We start from the raw sequence: 18,665 nt of genomic DNA on the forward strand, positions 1-18,665 counted from the left end.
ACAAAAGGGGGCTGAATGTGCAGCACTCCCTTAACAAACGTCTGAACTTCAGGCAGTGTAGCCAGTTCTTTTTGAAAGAAAATAGACAGGGCCGAAATCTGGACTTTAATGGATCCCAATTTTAGGCCCATAGTCACTCCTGACTGTAGGAAGTGCAGAAATCGACCCAGCTGAAATTCTTCTGTTGGGGCCTTCATAGCCTCACACCAAGCAACATATTTTCGCCATATGCGGTGATAATGTTTTGCTGTCATATCCTTCCTAGCTTTTATCAGCGTAGGAATGACTTCAACCGGAATGCCCTTTTCCATCAAGATCCGGCGTTCAACCGCCATGCCGTCAAACGCAGCCGCGGTAAGTCTTGGAACAGACAGGGCCCCTGCTGTAGCAGGTCCTGTCGGAGAGGCAGAGGCCAAGGGTCCTCTGAGATCATTTCTTGTAGTTCCGGGTACCAAGACCTTCTTGGCCAATCCGGAACGATGAGTATAGTTCTTACTCCTCTCTTTCTTATTATCCTCAGCACCTTTGGTATGAGAGGAAGAGGAGGGAACACATAAACCGACTGGTACACCCACGGTGTCACTAGAGCGTCCACAGCTATCGCCTGAGCTGAGGGTCCCTTGACCTGGCGCAATATCTTTTTAGCTTTATGTTGAGGCGGGACGCCATCATGTCCACCTGTGGCCTTTCCCAACGATTTACAATCAGCTGGAAGACTTATGGATGAAGTCCCCACTCTCCCGGGTGGAGGTCATGCCTGCTGAGGAAGTCTGCTTCCCAGTTGTCCACTCCCGGAATGAACACTGCTGACAGTGCTATCACGTGATTTTCCGCCCATCGGAGAATCCTTGTGGCTTCTGCCATCGCCATCCTGCTTCTTGTGCCGCCCTGTCGGTTTACATGGGCGACCGCCGTGATGTTGTCTGACTGAATCAGCACCGGCTGGTTTTGAAGCAGGGGTCTTGCCTGACTTAGGGCATTGTAAATGGCCCTTAGTTCCAGAATATTTATGTGTAGGGAAGCCTCCTGACTCGACCATTGTCCTTGGAAGTTTCTTCCCTGAGTGACTGCCCCCCAACCTCGGAGGCTTGCATCCGTGGTCACCAGGACCCAGTCCTGTATGCCGAATCTGCGGCCCTCGAGAAGATGAGCACTCTGCAGCCACCACAGCAGAGACACCCTGGCCCTCGGGGACAGGGTGATAAGCCGATGCATCTGAAGATGCGATCCGGACCACTTGTCTAACAGATCCCACTGAAAGATCCTTGCATGGAACCTGCCGAATGGAATTGCCTCGTAAGAAGCTACCATCTTTCCCAGGACTCGCGTGCAGTGATGCACCGACACCTGTTTTGGTTTCAGGAGGTCTCTGACCAGAGATGACAACTCCTTGGCCTTCTCCTCCGGGAGAAACACCTTCTTCTGTTCTGTGTCCAGAATCATACCCAGGAACAGCAGACGCGTCGTAGAAACCAGCAGCGACTTTGGAATATTCAGAATCCAGCCGTGCTGTTGTAGCACTTCCTGAGATAGTGCTACTCCGACCAACAACTGCTCCCTGGACCTCGCCTTTATAAGGAGATCGTCCAAGTATGGGATAATTATAACTCCCTTCTTTCGAAGGAGTATCATCATTTCGGCCATTACTTTGGGTAAATACCCTCGGTGCCGTGGACAGACCAAACGGCAACGTCTGGAATTGGTAATGGCAGTCCTGTACCACAAACCGGAGGTACACCTGGTGAGGTGGGTAAATGGGGACATGTAGGTAAGCATCCTTGATGTCCAGTGATACCATGTAATCCCCCTCTTCCAGGCTTGCAATAACCGCCCTGAGCGATTCCATTTTGAACTTGAACTTCCTTATATAAGTGTCCAAGGATTTCAAATTTAGAATGGGTCTCACCGAACCGTCTGGTTTCGGTACCACAAACATTGTGGAATAGTAACCCCGTCCCTGTTGATGGAGGGGAACTTTTATTATCACCTGCTGGAGGTACAGCTTGTGAATTGCCGCCAGCACTACCTCCCTGTCCTGGGGAGTAGCTGGCAAGGCTGATTTGAGGTAACGGCGAGGGGGAGACGTCTCGAATTCCAGCTTGTATCCCTGAGATACCCCTTGTAGAACCCAGGGATCCACCTGTGAGCGAACCCACCGGTCGCTGAAGTTCCGGAGACGGGCCCCCACCGCACCTGGCTCCACCAGAGGAGCCCCAGCGTCATGCGGTAGATTTAGTGGAAGCAGGGGAGGATTTTTGTTCTTGGGAACTGGCTGTATGGTGCAGCTTTTTCCCTCTACCCCTGCCTCTGGGCAGAAAGGACGCGCCTTTAACCCGCTTGCCTTTCTGGGGCCGAAAGGACTGTACCTGATAATACGGTGCTTTCTTAGGCTGTGAGGGAACCTGAGGTAAAAATGTCAACTTCCCAGCTGTTGCTGTGGAAACGAGGTCCGAGAGACCATCCCCAAACAATTCCTCACCCTTGTAAGGCAAAACCTCCATGTGCCTTTTAGAATCCGCATCACCTGTCCACTGCCGAGTCCATAATACTCTCCTGGCAGAAATGGACATTGCATTAATTCTAGATGCCAGCCGACAAATATCCCTCTGTGCATCTCTCATATATAAGACTACGTCTTTAATATGCTCTATGGTTAGCAATATAGTGTCCCTGTCAAGGGAATCAATGTTATCAGACAGGGAATCAGACCACGCTGCTGCAGCACTGCACATCCATGCTGAAGCAATAGCAGGTCTCAGTATAGTACCTGAGTGTGTATATACAGACTTCAGGATAGCCTCTTGCTTTCTATCTGCAGGCTCCTTTAAGGCGGCCGTATCCTGAGACGGCAGTGCCACCTTTTTTGACAAGCGTGTGAGCGCTTTAGCCACCCTCGGGGATGTCTCCCAACGTAACCTGTCCTCTGGCGGGAAAGGGTACGCCATCAGTAACTTTTTAGAAATCACTAGTTTCTTATCAGGGGAAGCCCACGCTTCTTCACACACTTCATTCAACTCATCTGATGGGGGAAAAACCACTGGTTGCTTTTTCTCCCCAAACATAATACCCTTTTTAGTGGTACTTGGGTTAATGTCAGAAATGTGCAACACATTTTTCATTGCCGTAATCATGTAACGGATGGCCCTAGTGGAATGTACATTAGTCTCGTCCTCGTCGACACTGGAGTCAGACTCCGTGTCGACATCTGTGTCTGTCATCTGAGGTAGCGGGCGTTTTTGAGCCCCTGATGGCCTTTGAGACGCCTGGGCAGGCACTGGCTGAGAAGCCGGCTGTCCCACAGCTGTTATGTCATCGAACCTTTTATGTAAGGAGTTGACACTGTCGTGTAAAACCTTCCACATATCCATCCACTCTGGTGTCGACCCCGCAGGGGGTGACATCACATTTATCGGCACCTGCTCCGCTTCCACATAAGCCTCCTCATCAAACATGTCGACACAGCCGTACCGACACACCGCACACACACAGGGAATGCTCTGACTGAGGACAGGACCCCACAAAGTCCTTTGGGGAGACAGAGAGAGAGAGTATGCCAGCACACACCACATCGCTATATAAACAGGGATTTACAATTTACAGAAAGTGATTTTCCCTATAGCAGCTATACAATACAGTTTTGCGCCTAAATTTAGTGCCCCCCCCCCTCTCTTTTTTACCCTTTGAGCCTGGAAATTGCAGGGGAGAGCCTGGGGAGCTGTCTTCCAGCGGAGCTGTATAGAGGAAATGGCGCCAGTGTGCTGAGGGAGATAGCCCCGCCCCCTTCTCGGCGGGCTTATCCCGCTCTTTATATTTATATTATGGCGGGGGATTTTTGCACATATATAGTTTATTAGACTATATTATGTGCTGTTCGCCATGTAAGGTACTCTTATTGCAGCCCAGGGCGCCCCCCCAGCGCCCTGCACCCATCAGTGACCGGAGTATGTGGTATGCATAGGGAGCTATGGCGCACAGCTGCAGTGCTGTGCGCTACCTTAATGAAGACCGGAGTCTTCAGCCGCCGATTTCCAGGACGTTCTTCTTGCTTCTGGCTCTGCAAGGGGGGCGGCGGCGCGGCTCCGGGACCGGACGACCGAGGCTGGGCCTGTGTTCGATCCCTCTGGAGCTAATGGTGTCCAGTAGCCTAGAAGCCCAAGCTAGCTGCAAGCAGGTAGGTTCGCTTCTCTCCCCTAAGTCCCTCGTAGCAGTGAGTCTGTTGCCAGCAGATCTCACTGAAAATAAAAAACCTAATAAATACTTTCTTTACTAGAAGCTCAGGAGAGCCCCTAGTGTGCAACCAGCTCGAGCCGGGCACAGATTCTAACTGAGGTCTGGAGGAGGGGCATAGAGGGAGGAGCCAGTGCACACCAGTAGTCCTAATTCTTTCTTAGAGTGCCCAGTCTCCTGCGGAGCCAGTCTATTCCCCATGGTCCTTACGGAGTTCCCAGCATCCACTAGGACGTCAGAGAAAATAAGAATTTACTTACCGATAATTCTATTTCTCGGAGTCCGTAGTGGATGCTGGGGTTCCTGAAAGGACCATGGGGAATAGCGGCTCCGCAGGAGACAGGGCACAAAAAAGTAAAGCTTTACTAGGTCAGGTGGTGTGCACTGGCTCCTCCCCCTATGACCCTCCTCCAGACTCCAGTTAGGTACTGTGCCCGGACGAGCATACACAATAAGGGAGGCATTTTGAATCCCGGGTAAGACTCATACCAGCCACACCAATCACACCGTACAACTTGTGATCTAAACCCAGTTAACAGTATGACAACAGAAAGGGCCTCTTAAAGATGGCTCCTTAACAATAACCCGAATTAGTTAACAATAACTATGTACAAGTATTGCAGATAATCCGCACTTGGGATGGGCGCCCAGCATCCACTACGGACTCCGAGAAATAGAATTATCGGTAAGTAAATTCTTATTTTCTCTATCGTCCTAAGTGGATGCTGGGGTTCCTGAAAGGACCATGGGGATTATACCAAAGCTCCCAAACGGGCGGGAGAGTGCGGATGACTCTGCAGCACCGAATGAGAGAACTCCAGGTCCTCCTTTGCCAGGGTATCAAATTTGTAAAATTTTACAAACGTGTTCTCCCCCGACCACGTAGCTGCTCGGCAGAGTTGTAATGCCGAGACCCCTCGGGCAGCCGCCCAAGATGAGCCCACCTTCCTTGTGGAGTGGGCTTTTACAGTTTTAGGCTGTGGCAGGCCTGCCACAGAATGTGCAAGTTGAATTGTGTTACAAATCCAACGAGCAATCGACTGCTTAGAAGCAGGTGCGCCCAACTTGTTGGGTGCATACAATATAAACAGCGAGTCAGATTTTCTGACTCCAGCCGTCCTTGCAATGTATATTTTTAAGGCTCTGACAACGTCCAACAACTTGGAGTCCTCCAAGTCGCTAGTGGCCGCAGGCACCACAATAGGTTGGTTCAGATGAAATGCTGATACCACTTTAGGGAGAAAATGCGGACGAGTCCGCAGTTCTGCCCTATCCGAATGGAAGATTAGATAAGGACTTTTATAAGATAAAGCCGCCAATTCAGATACTCTCCTGGCAGAGGCCAGGGCTAGTAACATAGTCACTTTCAATGTGAGATATTTCAAATCCACCTTTTTCAATGGTTCAAACCAATGGGATTTGAGGAAATCTAAAACTACATTTAGATCCCACGGTGCCACCGGAGGCACCACAGGAGGCTGTATATGCAGTACTCCCTTGACAAAAGTCTGGACCTCAGGGACAGAGGCCAATTCTTTTTGGAAGAATATTGACAGGGCCGAAATTTGAACCTTAATGGATCCCAATTTGAGACCCATAGATAATCCTGATTGCAGGAAATGTAGGAAACGACCCAGTTGGAATTCCTCCGTCGGAACCCTCCGATCCTCGCACCACGCTACATATTTTCGCCAAATGCGGTGATAATGTTTCACGGTGACTTCCTTCCGTGCCTTAATCAAGGTAGGAATGACTTCTTCTGGAACGCCTTTCCCTTTTAGGATCTGGCGTTCAACCGCCATGCCGTCAAACGCAGCCGCGGTAAGTCTTGAAAAAGACAGGGACCCTGCTGTAGCAGGTCCCTTCTCAGAGGTAGAGGCCACGGTTCGTCCGTGAGCATCTCTTGAAGTTCCGGATACCAAGTCCTTCTCGGCCAATCCGGAACCACTAGTATTGTTCTTACTCTTCTTTGCCGAATGATCTTCAATACCTTTGGTATGAGCGGCAGAGGAGGAAACACATACACTGACTGGTACACCCAAGGAGTTACCAGTGCGTCCACAGCTATTGCCTGTGGATCTCTTGACCTGGCGCAATATTTGTCCAGTTTCTTGTTGAGGCGAGACGCCATCATGTCTACAATTGGTCTTTCCCAACGGTCTATTAACATGTTGAAGACTTCTGGATGTAGACCCCACTCTCCCGGATGAAGATCGTGTCTGCTGAGGAAGTCTGCTTCCCAGTTGTCCACGCCCGGGATGAACACTGCTGACAGTGCTATCACGTGATTCTCCGCCCAGCGAAGAATCTTGGCAGCTTCTGCCATTGCACTCCTGCTTCTTGTGCCGCCCTGCCTGTTTACATGGGCGACCGCCGTGATGTTGTCCGACTGAATCAACACCGGCTTTCCTTGCAGGAGAAGTTCCGCCTGGCTTAGAGCATTGTAGATTGCTCTTAGTTCCAGAATGTTTATGTGAAGAGACTTTTCCAGACTCGTCCATACTCCCTGGAAGTTTCTTCCTTGTGTGACTGCTCCCCAGCCTCTCAGGCTGGCGTCCGTGGTCACCAGGATCCAATCCTGAATGCCGAATCTGCGGCCTTCTAATAGGTGAGCCTTCTGCAACCACCACAGAAGTGACACCCTTGTCTTTGGTGACAGGGTTATTCGCAGGTGCATCTGCAGATGCGACCCTGACCATTTGTCCAACAGATCCCTTTGGAATATTCTTGCATGGAATCTGCCGAATGGAATTGCTTCGTAAGAAGCCACCATTTTTCCCAGGACTCTTGTGCATTGATGTACTGACACTTTTCCTGGTTTTAGGAGGTTCCTGACCAGATCGGATAACTCCTTGGCTTTTTCCTCTGGAAGGAAAACCTTTTTCTGAACCGTGTCCAGAATCATTCCTAGGAACAGCAGACGAGTTGTCGGGATTAAATGGGATTTTGGAATATTCAGAATCCACCCGTGTTGTCTTAGCACCTCTTGAGATAGTGCTAAAGCTGTCTCCAGCTGTTCTCTGGACCTTGCCCTTATTAGGAGATCGTCCAAGTATGGGATAACTAATACGCCTTTTCTTCGAAGAAGAATCATCATCTCGGCCATTACCTTGGTAAAGACCCGAGGCGCCGTGGACAATCCGAACGGCAGCGTCTGAAACTGATAGTGACAGTTTTGAACAATGAACCTGAGGTACCCCTGGTGTGCGGGGTAAATCGGAACGTGTAGATACGCATCCTTGATGTCCAAGGATACCATAAAGTCCCCTTCTTCCAGGTTCGCTATCACTGCTCTGAGTGACTCCATCTTGAACTTGAACTTTTTTATGTAGAGGTTCAAGGACTTCAGATTTAGAATAGGCCTTACCGAGCCATCCGGCTTCGGTACCACAAATAGAGTGGAATAATACCCCTTTCCTTGTTGTAATAGGGGTACTTTGACTATCACCTGCTGAGCGTACAGCTTGTGAATGGCTTCCAACACCCTCTCCCTTTCGGAAGAGACGGTTGGTAAGGCAGACTTCAGGAAACGATGAGGAGGATCCGTCTCTAATTCCAACCTGTACCCCTGAGATATTATCTGCAGGATCCAGGGGTCTACCTGCGAGTGAGCCCACTGCGCGCTGTAATTTTTGAGACGGCCCCCCACTGTCCCCGAGTCCGCTTGAGAGGCCCCAGCGTCATGCTGAGGTTTTTGCAGGAGCCGGGGAGGGCTTCTGTTCCTGGGAAGGAGCTGCCTGTTGGTGTCTCTTCCCTCTTCCTCTGCCTCGTGGCAGGTACGACAAGCCCTTTGCTCTCTTATTTTTGTAGGAGCGAAAAGGCTGCGGTTGAAAGGTCGGTGCCTTTCTCTGTTGGGGAGTGACTTGAGGTAAAAAAGTGGATTTCCCGGCAGTAGCCGTGGCCACCAAGTCTGATAGACCAACTCCAAATAACTCCTCCCCTTTATACGGCAAAACCTCCATGTGACGTTTTGAATCCGCATCGCCTGTCCACTGTCGTGTCCATAAGGCTCTTCTGGCTGAAATGGACATAGCACTCACCCGAGATGCCAGTGTGCAAATATCCCTCTGTGCATCACGCATATAGATAAATGCATCCTTTATTTGTTCTAACGACAGTAAAACATTGTCCCTATCTAGGGTATCAATATTTTCAATCAGGGATTCTGACCAAACTACTCCAGCACTGCACATCCAGGCAGTTGCTATAGCTGGTCGTAGTATAACACCTGCATGTGTGTATATATTCTTTTGAATAACTTCCATCTTTCTATCTGATGGATCCTTAAGTGCGGCCGTCTCAGGAGAGGGTAACGCCACTTGTTTGGATAAGCGTGTGAGCGCCTTGTCCACCTTAGGGGGTGTTTCCCAGCGCGCCCTAACCTCTGGCGGGAAAGGGTATAATGCCAATAACTTTTTTGAAATTATCAACTTTTTATCAGGAGCAACCCACGCTTCATCACACACGTCATTTAATTCTTCTGATTCAGGAAAAACTGTTTGTAGTTTTTTCACACCATACATAATACCCTGTTTTACGGTATCTGTAGTATCAGCTAAATGTAACGTCTCCTTCATTGCCAAAATCATATAACGTGTGGCCCTACTGGAAAATACGTTTGAATTTCTACCGTCGTCACTGGAATCAGTGCCCGTGTCTGGGTCTGTGTCGACCGACTGAGGCAAAGGGCGTTTTACAGCCCCTGACGGTGTTTGAGGCGCCTGGACAGGCATTAATTGATTGTCCGGCCGCCTCATGTCCTCAACTGACTGTTTAAGGGAAGATAAACCATCACGTAATTCCACAAATAAAGGCATCCATTCTGGTGTCGACCCCCTGGGGGGTGACATCTGCATATTTGGCAATTGCTCCGCCTCCACACCAATATCGTCCTCATACATGTCGACACCACGTACCGACACACACCGCAAACTCACAGGGAATGCTCTAATGAAGACAGGACCCACTAGCCCTTTTGGGGAGACAGAGGGAGAGTCTGCCAGCACACACCACAAAGCGCTATATATACAAGGGATATCCTTATATTAAGTGCTCCCTTATAGCTGCTTTAATATATATATATATAGCCATTAATGTGCCCCCCCTCTCTGTTTTACCCTGTTTCTGTAGTGCAGTGCAGGGGAGAGACCTGGGAGCCGTTCTGACCAGCGGAGCTGTGACAGAAAATGGCGCCGTGTGCTGAGGAGATAGGCCCCGCCCCTTTTTCGGCGGGTTCTTCTCCCGCTATTTTTCCAGTCAGGCAGGGGTTAAATATCTCCATATAGCCCCTATGGGCTATATGTGAGGTATTTTTAGCCTTGTATAAGGTTTATATTTGCCTCTCAGAGCGCCCCCCCCCAGCGCTCTGCACCCTCAGTGACTGCCCAGTGAAGTGTGCTGAGAGGAAAATGGCGCACAGCTGCAGTGCTGTGCGCTACCTTATGAAGACTGAGGAGTCTTCAGCCGCCGGTTTCCGGACCTCTTCACGCTTCAGCATCTGCAAGGGGGTCGGCGGCGCGGCTCCGGGACCGGACTCCACGGCTGGGCCTGTGTTCGATCCCTCTGGAGCTAATGGTGTCCAGTAGCCAAGCAGCAAATCCACTCTGCATGCAGGTGAGTTTACTACTTTCCCCCTAAGTCCCACGTTGCAGTGATCCTGTTGCCAGCAGGACTCACTGTAAAGAAAAAAACCTAAACTAAACTTTCTCTAAGCAGCTCTTTAGGAGAGCCACCTAGATTGCACCCTTCTCGTTCGGGCACAAAATCTAACTGGAGTCTGGAGGAGGGTCATAGGGGGAGGAGCCAGTGCACACCACCTGACCTAGTAAAGCTTTACTTTTTTGTGCCCTGTCTCCTGCGGAGCCGCTATTCCCCATGGTCCTTTCAGGAACCCCAGCATCCACTTAGGACGATAGAGAAACTAGGGTTAGTGCGCATTCACGTGCAATAACCCAGGTTATGTTTTGCAGTGTGAAAAGGGTATGAGATGGGAGGTTTCCGAATAGCCTACCACGGTGTATATGCAGACTGTGAGTGACCATCAATAGCTAGATTTTTGTTTTCTGTGGCATCATTGAAACTAGACCAGATTACTATTTTTGCTGATAGAAAAATGCCCTCAAACACACTAAAACACAAATGTGGACCTAGAGCCTGACAGTGCAGCTCTTAATGTTGCAATGCTGTAGCAGCCCTATGCACAATCTACTCACGTATGTACCGTATATGTTTATTTTACTTTTTTAAGTATTTATTTTTTTCCTAGATCAACCTGCAGCCATCACTCATTTGGCACTAACCAATTCAGAATCCCCTGGGGACGGCGCAGAGTGTCACTGCTAGAAATACAGGATATGGCGGATTGTAAACCTAGTCAGAAGAGCTTGCAATCAGGAGGAAGCCAAGGTAAAAGGGACCCGACATCACTAAGCAATACAGGGCTTTGAACTGGAGACCTGTGGCTCTCCAACAGTAACTACAAGTCCCATCAGCATGGGTCTGCTGGGACTTTTAGTTCTACGAGTGCTGAAGAGTCACTAGTTGCCGTATATAAAGCACAGGTCCATACACATGAGCCACAGAGAGAGAGAGTGCGAAGCTCCCTACACTGCCCAGCAGTAATGACCATGTGCACAGAGCCATTCACACCCGGCCACTCACCGCCTCCTCTCCGCCTGCCTGCCCGGGATGCTGCTGCTGCTACCGGACACAGAGAATAACTGAAGGCTCCCGCGTAGTTGCGATCTCCCTTACCAGATCTCGCGACACAGCCGCCTACCGTAATGACCGTGCTTCAGGAGCACTACTGTAGTATCTGGGTGACTACCGTAATTACCGAGCTGCAGGAGCTTTGTCTTAAAGCTAGACGACTACCGTAATGACTGTTCTTCAGGAGCACACCGTAGTAGCTTAGTGACTACCGTAATTACCGTGCTGCAGGAGCATTGCCTTAACAGCTGTACAACTACCGTAATGACTGTTCTTCGGGAGCACGCCGTAGCAGCTGGATGATCGGTCATGGCCCCTTTATTACCCCAACCTGCTCAGCCACTGTGCTGGTGATACAACAGATCATGGTGTAAAATTATATGATGATGATATTATTATTATTATTATTATTATTATTATTATTTATTTTAATAAATGTAATCATGTTTCATGTATCCGTTTGTGGCTGGTACACCTGCTAACGCAGTGCAGAGTGGCATGGCTGCTTGTAAGTCACTTGCAACAAAGTCGATTTATAGAAAACAATTTTTGCCCAGTTAAAAAAAATGTAGCTTTCTATTTCATTCCTGAATTCTGCGACAGAAAGTTGCCAGTCCCACACCAGCTTAATGGATATAAATATGGGGCTATATCTTCACACCTTTCAAACTAGGCTTACCATACGATCACTTTAAACCGGGACACTCATGAATTGCACAGGTTCTGTGGCGGATTAATACCAGGTAAAATGCAGGCTTGAAGTCAGCCAGCAACAGAACACGAGTGTCCCGGTTTAAAGGGACTGTATAGTAAGCCAACTGAAAACAGATGGAGAGGAGATGTAGGCTGCAAGTGCAGGAAAGTGCCATTTCAATGGCGTGGAAACGGGGCACCTCATCTCACCTTGGACTTAAAAGAGTTTTGAGTACAATTCAATTAGAGGTGAGTTGCCGTTGTGACAGCACATATACACTGGCCTCAGCAGCAGAACGTGGTGGCGTGATCTCATTGATAAATGTACACAGACATAAGGGGCTGCAAAAAAAAACCCACATAGCTGACATAGTGGGTCATTCCGAGTTGATCGTAGCTGTGCTAAATTTAGCACAGCTAAGATCGTTAACTCAGACATGCGGGGGGACGCCCAGCAGGGCCGGATTAACAATGGGGCTGATGGAGCTGCAGCTCCAGGCCCACCTTCAAAATAGGCCCACAGCAACTGCATACTGCTGTGCTGCTGTAAACAGGAAAAAAAATTCCTGCTACAGCAGATTGCCAGTGACGCTGCAGCGTGGTGACCACAGCTGCAGAGCAGAGCCACCCCGCCAGCACCTCGCTGCAGGACAAGACGATCAAGCCAGCGGCACTAGGACCCAGCGCTGCTGCTGACGGCATCTCTGCAGTGGGGATGAGTGGGAGGGGACAGGGCAGGCCTTTACATTACACAGCGTACGCGACGGGAAGCCTGGACCACGACCCCAGCCTACCATGAAGCCCTTGCTGAAATTCCTGCTCTGGCGGCTCCCGCGCTGTTCTTTTCTCAGCCGCGGCTCCATCTAGATGCCACACGGGCCGTCCGCGGCTGTGCCGTGATTGGAGGCCGTGGAAGGCCGGGTGTCCCCCTCACACTGGGTAAAACAGAAAAATGCAGCGCTTGAATGGTCACATAAGCAAAAACAAGTAGCGTATAAAATCCTTATTTTAATAAAACATATGTTAAAAGGTGATCTGTAATAATTGAGTATATGTATCTAATAAACTTTCACATGGTTTTCAAATATCAATCATGATAGGTGTTTTTCAAATGTCAAACAGTCCTTGTAGAAGGTCGGTAATACGGAACCTGTTCCTATGATAGTCCCCTTGCATAGAAGGACCCTATGTCCTATCCGTGAGTTTATAGTTACCACCAGCGTCCCTTGAGGTAATTGGGCGAAGCTGCGTCCGCAAAGTGCTAGTCCCCCGGGTGGGACTTGCCTGATAGTGTGTTTGCCTAAACCTTGGAAGGATTGGACCTGGACCAAGCCCCCGCAATTGCCTTTTCAACAACTTGGACCCTTAAAAGAACCTATACTGTACCGTGGAGGAGTCACATCTACCACCCTCTGAGGACTAGCACTTTGCGGACGCAGCTTCGCCCAATTACCTCAAGGGACGCTGGTGGTAACTATAAACTCACGGATAGGACATAGGGTCCTTCTATGCAAGGGGACTATCATAGGAACAGGTTCCGTATTACCGACCTTCTACAAGGACTGTTTGACATTTGAAAAACACCTATCATGATTGATATTTGAAAACCATGTGAAAGTTTATTAGATACATATACTCAATTATTACAGATCACCTTTTAACATATGTTTTATTAAAATAAGGATTTTATACGCTACTTGTTTTTGCTTATGTGACCATTCAAGCGCTGCATTTTTCTGTTTTACCTACTGTCTAGGGGTCTGACCAACCCTTTCCTATACAGCTGCTGTGGGGAACCACCCATCTAGCGCCTGGGTATAGGTAATACCTTTGGGTATTGCTTTTTTAATTCTCTTGCACGTCCCCCTCACACTGCCCGGTGCAAGTAGGTCAGAAACCCCGGAGTCCCCTCTTATACCATTACTGGTGCCGCAAGTGACAGGTACTGTGATAAACAAAATATAATATATAACCCAAAACTCTGCAGTGTGTAGTGAAAGCGCCTCCTGCGCCCCCTCCCTCCCTCCCTCCACAACCAGACTAGTCCCTTCTCCTCCCACTGTCACCAGGCTAATTCCCCCCCCCCCCCCACCCCAGAGCAGGCTAATCCCCTCCCCAAGACTAGACTAATCTCCCTCCTTCCCCTGTCACCAGACTACCCCCTCCTCACCAGCCTAGTCCCCCTCCTTCCCCTGTCACCAGACTACCCCCCTCCTCACCAGCCTAACCCCCCCTCCTTCCCCTGTCACCAGACTACCCCCCTCCTCACCAGCCTAACCCCCCCTCCTTCCCCTGTCACCAGACTACCCCCCTCCTCACCAGCCTAACCCCCCCTCCTTCCCCTGTCACCAGACTACCCCCCTCATCACCGGCCTAACCCCCCCCCCCCCCGTCTACACCTGTCACCAGGCTACTTCCCCTACTCACCAGCCTAATCCACCCTCCGCACCCTGTCACCAGGCTAACCAACACCCCTCACCAGACTAATCCCCTCTCCTCCCCCTGTCACCAGGCTAATCCCCCCCCCCACCCACCCTACCCAGAGCAGGCTAATCCCCCCCTAAACTAGACTAATCCCCCTCCTTCACCCTGTCACCAGACTACCCCCCCTCCTCACCGGCCTAACCCCCTTCATCCCCACCCCTGTCACCAGGCTAACCCCCCCCCTCACCAGACTAATCCCCCCCCACTTCCCCTGTCACCAGGCTAACCGACACCTCTCACCAGACAACCCCCCCCCTCTACCCCTGTCACCAGGCTAACCGACACCTCTCACCAGTCTAATCCTCCTCCTGTCACCAGGCAAATCCCCCTCCTCCCCCTATAACCAGGCTAACCCCCCCTCACAAAAATAATCCCCCTCCTCCCCCTGTCACCAGGCTAACCCTCCCCCTCACAAAACTAATAACCCTCCTCCCCGTCACCAGGCTAAACCCTCCCCCACCAGACTAATCTGCCCTCCTCTCCCATCACCAGGCTAATCCCCCTCCTCCCCATCACCAGGCTAACCCCCCCCAACCAGACTAATCTGCCCTCCTCCCCCATCACCAGGCTTATCCCCCTCCTCCCCATCACCAGGCTAACCCCCCCCCCAACCAGACTAATTTGCCCTCCTCCCCCATCACCAGGCTAATCCCCCCCCCCCTTACCAGACTAATCCCCCCTCCCTCCTCACCAGGCTAATCCTCTTTGCATCCCTTGTAACCAGGCTAATCCCCCTCCTCCCTCATCACCAGTCTGATTCCCCCAGCCACCAGAACACCTGACTGTTCTTCCCCCTGTCTTCCTCCCATCTTCCATTGCTCTTCCCATATCTCCCTCCTGTCTTCCTCCCATATAGCCCCTATTCTTCCTCCCAACCCTGTTCTTTCACCTGTTTCCCTCCCAGTGGCGGAACTAGAGAGTGGTGGGCCCAGGCGCATCAATATGCATTGGGCCCCCCCTCCCATATACAAAATAGGGACCACCCAAAAAGTGGGGTTTGGTCTCACTGAGAAGGGGTATCACCACACAATAGTACTCTCAAATGGCACCACACAGCAGCGCTCCTAATACACCTTACACTACACAGCAGCACTCATTATACACCTTACACTACACAGCAGCCCTCATTATACACTTTACACTACACAGCAGCACTCATTATACACCTTACACTACACAGCAGCGCTCATTATACACCTTAAGCCACACAACAGCCCTCATTATACACCTTAAGCCACACAACAGCCCTCATTATACACCTTAAGCCACACAACAGCCCTCATTATACACCTTAAGCCACACAACAGCCCTCATTATACACCTTAAGCCACACAACAGCCCTCATTATACACCTTACGCTACACAGCAGCACTCATTATACACCTTACGCCACACAGCGCGCTCTTTATACACCTTACACCACACAGCAGCACTCATACACCTTACACCACACACCAGCGCTCTTTTTACACGTTACGCCACACAGCCGTGCACCTTAAACACCTTACGCCACACAGTAGTGCTCCTTACACACCTTACACCATACTGCAGCGCTAATTACAAACCTTACACCACACAGCAGCGCTCCTTATACTTGTAATCCCACACAGCAGCACTACTTATACACGTAACGTCACACAACAATGCTTCTTACACATGTCCCGCCACTCAGCAGTGCTTCTTATACACGTAACACCACCCAGCAGCGCTCCTTACACATGTCCTGCCACACAGTAGTGCTGCTTATACACGTAACGCCACACAGCAGCGCTCCTTATACACATAATGCCACACAGCAGTGCTCCTTATACATGTAATCCCACACAGCAGCACTTCTTATACATGTAATGTCACACAGCAGCGCTCCTTACACATGTCCTGCCACACAGCAGTGCTTCTTATATACGAAACACCACACAGCAGCGTTCCTTATACACGTAATGTCACACAGCAGTGCTCCTTATACATGTAATCCCACACAGCAGCACTTCTTATACACGTAATGTCACACAGCAGCGCTCCTTACACATGTCCTGCCACACAGCAGTGCTTCTTATACACGTAACACCACACAGCAGCGCTCCTTATACACATAATGCCACACAGTAGTATGCCTTATACATGTAACGCCACACACAGTAGTGCTCATTATACACAACGCCACACAGTAGAGTGCCTTATACACGTTGCGACCCACTGTAGTACTCCTTATACGGGTGTAGTATGGTATGTCGGCGTCCGGGCTCCCGGCGACCAGCATACCGGCGCCGGGAGCCCGACCGCTGGCATACCGACAGTGTGGCGAGCGCAAAGTAGCCCCTTGCGGGCTCGCTGCGGGCACGTGGCGCGCTGCGGGCACGTGGCGCACTACGCGCACCACGCTATTTATTCTCCCTCCAGGGGGGTCGTGGACCCCCACGAGGGAGAATAGCTGTCGGTATTCCGGGTGTCGGGATCCCGGCGCCGGTATACTGTGCGCCCGGATCCCAACATTTGGCATACTGAAGACCACCCCCTTATACACGTTATAACACTCAGTATGTGAGTGCACTATTTTTATAGACAAATAGTTAAAAACTGTTTAAAAATGTTTCAAACTCGCGCGCGCACACACACACAGCACTGGTCACACCCCCATACCAGTAGCCACACCCCCACCATGCTGGCCACACCCTTTGCGGCGGCACACAATAGGCCCTTCATAAATTTCAGCTCCAGGCCCATGAGGACCTTAATCTGGCACTGACGCCCAGCACAGGGCTAGTCCGCCCCGCATGTCAGTGCCACCCCCCCCCCCAACCCGCACAAATACAAAGGCATCGCACAGAGGCAATGCCTTTGTATTTGAGGAGTAACTCCCGGCCAGCGCAGCTCCTGCGGATGGCCGGGAGTTGCTCGTTGCTCCCGATGGCCACAGCGGCTGCATGACATGTCAAGCAGCCGCTGCGTGCCCGCCCCCCCAACGGTCCAGCCACGCCTGCATTGGCCGGACCGCTCCCCCTAAACGGCAGCTTAACGCCACCGTTCAGCCCCCTCCCGCCTAGCAACCGCCTCTGTCTTAGAGGCGATCGTTAGGTAACGAAAGCTGCCATGCGCCGGCGCACTGCGGGGTCGGCGCATGCGCAGTTCCGACTCGATTGCTGCGACAAACTGCAGTGAGCGATCGGGTCGGAATGACCCCCATAAGCCGCACTTACAGAGGCGAGAACATTGGCCCTAATTGAACTGACCTTTTTTGTATGCAGTTCTATGGGGCTGAAAACAAAAATCAGCAGGTACAGCGATTACTAGAAGTGCTGCATATGCACATTTTTACTCGGGAGAGCCAACCTGCCCCTAATTGCATCAACCCAAGTTTAATTGATCACTTTTAGTGCACATGATTGATAGGGATGTGGTATCTCAGCAGTTGGGATCCTGACAGTCAGAAAACCGACAGCGGAATCCCGATGGTCAGAATTTCAACAGATCCTGACGGTAATTACTGGGGTTAAGGTTAGAGTTAGGAACTAGGGGAAGGGTTACGTACAGGCTGCGGGGTGGAGGGGACAGTTTGGTATAGACTGTGGGATGGGGGTGTTAGGGTTAGGCTGCAGGAGGGGTGAGTTAGGGGTAGGGCCAAAATACTTACCGAGATCCATCGGGATTTTGACCATCAGAATACCGATGTCAGAATCCTGACCATCGGGATTGTCACTGCCAATATATTATACCCAACCCATTTGATATTGTCATTGTAAGCTCATTCTTGGTGGTTGGCAGGGATTGCACTAAAATAATATGTTATAAATAATGAGCACTCAAAATGTAGCATTATATTAGTATGGACATCTACATATATGTAATGCATGCTGTCCATATGTATTGTCAAAGTCGAAAAATATTGTAATGCATGCCTAACGTACTAACCCCATGCACATCCCCGCTGCGCGTGCACTCAGTCTGCCGTGCGTGCGCATATCCGCAATTTGCGTAACGGAGCTTGTCACGGCCATGCGCCTTAGCGCGTGGTATGCGCATTTACGGTAGAGTTTGTGAACGCATAGAGGGTTATTAGAACATGACATATTTAACCCAAATAGTGTACATTGTAGATATAGTTCCCCTAGACCAGTTCCTGGACGGAGGGATTCGCCTTTGCATGATAGGAAGGGTCAGATGAAGGTTGGAAGGTGATGTCTAGTATCCAGCTGTAGGGTATTTTGAGGGTAACATTCCGGTGTTAGTTAGAGAAAGATCGCTTATTCCTGCGTATAGTTATGTGCAAAAGTAGAATATGAACATTAACTGTATTTACTGTATTTTATGTATGCAGCGGGAATCCAGAGGATACCACCCACAAGAGCAGTTGGGGAAAGACATCGCCCACTTATTCAAATCCACCTATGACCTTTTCTGTAATGTAGAGACACATCTCTGTGTCCAATGAACAATGAGATTACAGTGACCATTGTATTGTGTATGCATGTTGTGTATAAAAATACCATTGTTGCCTGGCCGGTCAGAAGACTCTGAACGCTATCTGTATGACCAGTGGAGGATCGGCCAGGTTG

The 18,665-nt window shown here is 50.3% G+C and overlaps 1 protein-coding gene across 5 annotated transcripts in view; it reads right to left on the minus strand.

Moving 5' to 3' along the window:
• Positions 1 to 11,051, minus strand: part of MAD1L1 (mitotic arrest deficient 1 like 1) — a 1,517,492-nt gene extending 1,506,441 nt beyond the window's left edge. For 4 of the 5 annotated variants that reach the window (XM_063934609.1, XM_063934611.1, XM_063934612.1 and 1 more), the window contains exon 1: positions 10,888 to 11,049. The gene's annotated coding sequence lies outside the window, so the exon portion shown is untranslated. Of the gene's footprint in view, positions 1 to 10,887 lie in introns of all 5 variants that reach the window. The other variant, XM_063934608.1, reaches the window with a different exon arrangement.
• Between the last annotated feature and the right edge of the window lie 7,614 nt (positions 11,052 to 18,665).

Source organism: Pseudophryne corroboree, chromosome 7, assembly GCF_028390025.1.
Source record: "Pseudophryne corroboree isolate aPseCor3 chromosome 7, aPseCor3.hap2, whole genome shotgun sequence".
Classification (NCBI taxonomy): Eukaryota; Metazoa; Chordata; class Amphibia; order Anura; family Myobatrachidae; genus Pseudophryne; species Pseudophryne corroboree.